At 46.1% G+C, this 7,500-nt stretch overlaps 1 protein-coding gene across 3 annotated transcripts in view; it reads right to left on the bottom strand.

The window, feature by feature from the left end:
• Positions 1-7,500, bottom strand: part of LOC115115121 (tumor necrosis factor receptor superfamily member 19L-like) — a 61,492-nt gene that overhangs the window by 32,463 nt on the left and 21,529 nt on the right. The window lies entirely within an intron of this gene.

Genomic DNA, 7,500 nt, shown 5'->3' on the forward strand with positions numbered 1-7,500 from the left:
CAAACATACACACACAACACAAACATACACACGCACACAAACATACACACGCACAAACATACACACGCACGCAAACATACACACGCACACAAACATACACACGCACGCAAACATAAACATACACACAAACATACACACGCACGCAAACACACACACACACACACACATACACACGCACGCAAACATACACACACGCAAACATACACACGCACGCAAACATAAACACGCACACAAACATACACACACAAAAACATACACACACAACAAACATACACACGCACACAAACATACAACATACACATGCACGCAAACAAACATACACACGCACACAAACATACACACGCACACAAACATACACACGCACGCAAACATACACATGCACACAAACATACACACGCACACAAACATACACACGCACACAAACATACACACGCACACAAACATACACACGCACACAAACATACACACGCACACAAACATACACACGCACACAAACATACACACGCACACAAACATACACACACAAACATACACAAACATACACACGCACAAACATACACACGCACACAAACATACACACACACAAAACATACACACGCACACAAACATACACACGCACGCAAACATACACACACACACAAAAACATACACACGCACACAACATACACACGCACGCAAACATACACACATACACACACACAAACATACACACGCACGCAAACATACATAGACACGCACACAAACATACACAACACACACACAAAACATACACGCACAAACATACACACGCACGCAAACATACACACACACACAAACACACACACAAAACATACACACGCACACAAAGATACACACGCACGCAAACATACACACGCACACAAACATACACACGCACACAAACATACACACGCACACAAACATACACACGCACACAAACATACACATGCACACAAACATACACACACAAACATACACACACAAACATACACACGCACACAAACATACACACACAAACATACACACGCACACAAACATACACATGCACACAAACATACACACACAAACATACACACACAAACATACGCACACAAACATACACATGCACACAAACATACACACGCACACAAACATACACACACAAACATACACACGCACACAAACATACACATGCACACAAACATACACATGCACACAAACATACACACACAAACATACACACACAAACATACACACGCACACAAACACACACACACACATGCAGTCACACGCACACACACATGCACGCAAACATACACACACACACACACACATACGCACGCAAACATACACACGCACGCAAACATACACACGCACGCAAACATCTACACACGCACACACACATGCACGCAAACATACACACACACACATACAAACACACACACACACGCACGCAAACATACACACGCACGCAAACATACACACGCACACACACACACACACGCACACAAACATACACACGCACACATTTACGCACGCAAACATACACGCACGCAAACATACATACAAACACACACACACACATACACACGCACGCAAACACACACACACACACACATACACGCACGCAAACATACACACGCACGCAAACATACACGCACGCAAACATACACACGCACGCAAACATACACACGCACGCAAACATACACACGCACGCAAACACACACACACACACGCAAACATACACACGCACACAAACATACACACGCACGCAAACATACACACGCACGCAAACATACACACGCACACAAACATACACACGCACACAAACATACACACGCACGCAAATATACACACACACACACATACTCACACATACACACGCACGCAAACATACACACGCACACAAACATACACATGCACACAAACATACACATGCACACAAACATACACACGCACACAAACATACACACACACACAAACATACACACACACACAAACATACACACGCACGCAAACATACACACGCACGCAAACATACACACGCACACACACACACACACGCACACAAACATACACACGCACACACACACACATACGCACGCAAACATACACGCACGCAAACATACACACACACATACAAACACACACACACATACACACGCACGCAAACACACACACACACACACATACACGCACGCAAACATACACACGCACGCAAACATGCACGCAAACATACACACGCACGCAAACGCACGCAAACACACACACGCACGCAACACACATGCACACACGCAAACATACACACGCACACAAACATACACACGCACGCAAACATACACACGCACGCAAACATACACACGCACACAAACATACACACGCACGCAAACATACACACGCACACAAACATACACACACAAACATACACACATACAAACATACACACGCACAAAACAGCACGCAAACATACACACACACACACGCAAACATACACACGCACACAAACATACACACGCACAAACATACACACGCAAACATGACACGAACAAACATACACACGCACGCAAACATACACACGGTACACACGTCCAAACATACACACGCACGCAAAATACACACGCACGCAAACATCACATGCACACAAACATGCACAAACATACACACACAAACATACACACGCACGCAAACACACACATACACACGCACGCAAACATGACACACGCAAACACATACACACGCACGCAAACATACACACACACACATACGCACGCAAACATACACACGCACGCAAACATACACACGCACGCAAACATACACACACACACACACATCACACACACAGATACACACGACATACACATGCACGCAAACATACACACACACACATACAAACACACACACACACGCACGCAAACATACACACGCACACACACACACACATACACACACGCACACAAACATACACATGCACAAAACATACACATACGCACGCACATACACACACGCACACAAACATACACACGCACACAAACATACACACACACACACACACACACACATACACACGCAAACATACACGCACGCAAACATACACACACATACACACAAACACAACACACGCATACACACGCACACAAACATACACACACACAAACATACACACGCACGCAAACATACACACGCACCACACACGCACACAAACACACACACGCACGCAAACAAACATGTAGCAAACATACACACGCACACAAACATACACACATACACACGCACACAAACATACACACGCACAAAACATACACACACACACACACAAACATATACACACGGGCACGCAAACATACACACACGCAAACATACACACGCACGTAGACACGCACACAAACATACACACGCACGGACACGCACGCAAACATACACACGCACACAAAGATACACACGCACGCAAACATAGACACGCACACAAACATACACACGCACGCAAACATACACACACACGCAAACATACACACACACACACACACACACAAACATACACACGCACACAAAGATACACACGCACGCAAACATACACACGCACACAAACATACACATGCACACAAACATACACACGCACACAAACATACACACACACACAAACATACACACGCACACAAACATACACACGCACACAAACATACACACGCACACAAACACGCACACAAACATACACACGCACACAAACATACACACAAACATACACATGCACACAAACATACACACACACACAAACATACACACGCACACAAACATACACACGCACACAAACATACACACGCACACAAACACGCAACAAACATACACATGCACACAAACATACACACACAAACATACACACACAAACATACACACGCACACAAACATACACACACAAACATACACACGCACACAAACATACACATGCACACAAACATACACACACACACAAACATACACATGCACACAAACATACACACACACACAAACATACACATGCACACAAACATACACACGCACACAAACATACACACAAACATACACACGCACACAAACATACACATGCACAAACATGTACACAAACATACACACAAAACATACACACACCATACACACGCACACAAACATGGGCACACAAACATACATTGCACAAAACATACACACACATACACACGCACACAAACATACACACAAACATACACATGGGAACACAAACATGGTCACACGCACACAAACATACACACGCACAAAACATACACACACAAACATACACTACACACACACAAAACATACACACGCACACAAACATACACACACAAACATACACACGCACACAAACATACACACGCACACAAACATACACATGCACACAAACATACACATGCACACAAACATACACACGCACACAAACATACACACGCACACCCACCATCCTAAAGCTGTTTAACGTGTCCTCTGACCAGTTGAAAGTTTAGAGGTGAGAACACAGTAAAGTACTGCAGTGAAACAAAGGAACGACCTCCAAGTCACAGACAGGATGGAACTGTGACTGAGAGCAAATCACTTCCTCTCTGTGACCCTGTAGTTCAGAACTGACTTCTCATTGGACCAGAGTACATCTAGAGACCTGCTAGGAATGCACACACACAGCATGCACACGCACACACATTTACATTGTAGTCATTTAGCAGACGGTCTTATCCACTGTGATTTACAGGAGCAATCGCTCAAGGGCACATCGACAGATTTTTCATATAGTCGGCTCTGGGATTCGAACCAGCGACTTTTCGGTTACTGGTCCAAAGCTCTTAACTGCTGGGCTACCTGCCACCCCACACACGCGCACACACACACACACACACACGCACGCACGCACACGTACACACACACGCACGCACACATACATGCACATACACACACGCACACACGTACACACATGCACACATGCACACACGCCCACACACACACGCACACGTGCACACGCACACACACACAATAAACAGCGCCAAACAAGAAATAGTAATATGCCATTTAAGAGGCTTTTATCCAAAGAGACTTAGAGTCATTGATACACACAGTTTATGTTCGGGTGGTCCTGGGAATCAAACACACTATCCTGCCGTTGCTATACCAACTGAGCTACACTTCAATTACCAAATCTAGAGGTAAACTCTGTGAGTCTCAACTGTCTATTAGATTACAGATGATTAGACTTCTGTAAGAGAGATGCATATTACACCACCACCACAATACCTGTAGCATGGGAAGATAACACACCTGTAGCATGGGAAGATAACACACCTGTAGCATGGGAAGATAACACACCTGTAGCATGGGAAGATAACACACCTGTAGCATGGGAAGATAACACACCTGTAGCATGGGAAGATAACACACCTGTAGCATGGGAAGATAACACACCTGTAGCATGGGAAGATAACACACCTGTAGCATGGGAAGATAACACACCTGTAGCATGGGAAGATAACACACCTGTAGCATGGGAAGATAACACACCTGTAGCATGGGAAGATAACACACCTGTAGCATGGGAAGATAACACACCTGTAGCATGGGAAGATAACACACCTGTAGCATGGGAAGATAACACACCTGTAGCATGGGAAGATAACACACCTGTAGCATGGGAAGATAACACACCTGTAGCATGGGAAGATAACACACCTGTAGCATGGGAAGATAACACACCTGTAGCATGGGAAGATAACACACCTGTAGCATGGGAAGATAACACACATGTAGCATGGGAAGATAACACACCACCTGTAGCATGGGAAGATAACACACCTGTAGCATGGGAAGATAACACACCTGTAGCATGGGAAGATAACACACCTGTAGCATGGGAAGATAACACACCTGTAGCATGGGAAGATAACACACCTGTAGCATGGGAAGATAACACACCTGTAGCATGGGAAGATAACACACCTGTAGCATGGGAAGATAACACACCTGTAGCATGGGAAGATAACACACCTGTAGCATGGGAAGATAACACACATGTAGCATGGGAAGATAACACACATGTAGCATGGGAAGATAACACACATGTAGCATGGGAAGATAACACACATGTAGCATGGGAAGATAACACACATGTAGCATGGGAAGATAACACACATGTAGCATGGGAAGATAACACACATGTAGCATGGGAAGATAACACACCTGTAGCATGGGAAGATAACACACCTGTAGCATGGGAAGATAACACACCTGTAAGCAGTCATAACACTACAACAACAACAATAATAATAATAATAATAATAATAGCAATAATAGGCCTTCAGAGCCTTCGGTAACCTGAGTCTGCCGGCTCCATCTATACCTCCTACAGGTATAGGTACAGGTATTGGCTGATCCAACCAACCTGGACGCCGGACATCACAATTGTTTCCATGGAGGAGAGAGCGAGTTGTTTAACTCTTCGGACTTCAAATATCCAATTTATTTTCTTCCCTCTCTCTTTGCACCGTTCTTTCCCTCCCTCCTTCTCTGTCTTTCCTTCCCTCTCTCTTGTTCCCTCTCTCCCTCCCTCCTTCTCTGTCTTTCCTTCCCTCTCTCCCTCCCACTCTCTTGTTCCCTCTCTCCCTCCCTCCTTCCCTCTCTCTTGTTCCCTCTCTCCCTCCCTCCTTCCCTCTCTCTTGTCCCCCTCTCCCTCTGTCCTTCCCTCTCTGCCTCCCTCCTTCCCTCTCTCCCTCCCTCCTTCCCCTCCTCCCTCCCTCCTTCCCTCTCTCTTGTTCCCCCTCTCCCTCCCTCCTTCCCTCTCTCCCTCCCTCCTTCCCTCACTCCCTCCTTCCCTCTCTCCCTCCCTCCCTCCTTCCCTCTCTCTTGTTCCCTCTCTCCCTCCCTCTTTCCTCTCTCTACCTCCCTCCTTCCCTCACTCCCTCTCTCCCTCCCTCCCTCCTTCCCTCTCTCCCTCCCTCTTTCCCTCTCTACCTCCCTCCTTCCCTCTCTCCCTACCTCCTTCCCTCTCTCTTGTTCCCTCTCTCCCTCCCTCCTTCCCTCACTCCCTCCTCCCTCCCTCCTTCCCTCTCTCCCTCCCTCTTTCCCTCTCTACCTCCCTCCTTCCCTCTCTCCCTACCTCCTTCCCTCTCCCCTCTCTCCCTCCCTCCTTCCCTCTCTCTTGTTCCCTCTCTCCCTCCCACCTTCTCTGTGCCGTCCCACTGAGAAACAGAGTGTAAAGTTGTCCAACAGCTAAATAAAGGAACAATTAACTTTCAGAGGACTCCTCTCCTCTCTGTGGTCAATAAAACTGCCTTCCTGACTAAACACACAGAGTTTAAAACACAGGAGAGAGAACAGAGAAAGACAGAGAGAGAGGGGAGAGAGAGAGGGGGATAAACAGAGAGAGAGAGAGGGGAGAGAGAGAGGGGGATAAACAGAGAGAGAGAGAGGGGAGAGAGAGAGAGGGAGAAACTGAAAGAATGAGACAAAGAGGGGGAAAGAGAGAAAGAGATGAAGAGAGAGGGAGAAACAGAGAGA

This window comes from Oncorhynchus nerka, linkage group LG14, assembly GCF_034236695.1.
Source record: "Oncorhynchus nerka isolate Pitt River linkage group LG14, Oner_Uvic_2.0, whole genome shotgun sequence".
In the NCBI taxonomy this organism is placed as follows: domain Eukaryota; kingdom Metazoa; phylum Chordata; class Actinopteri; order Salmoniformes; family Salmonidae; genus Oncorhynchus; species Oncorhynchus nerka.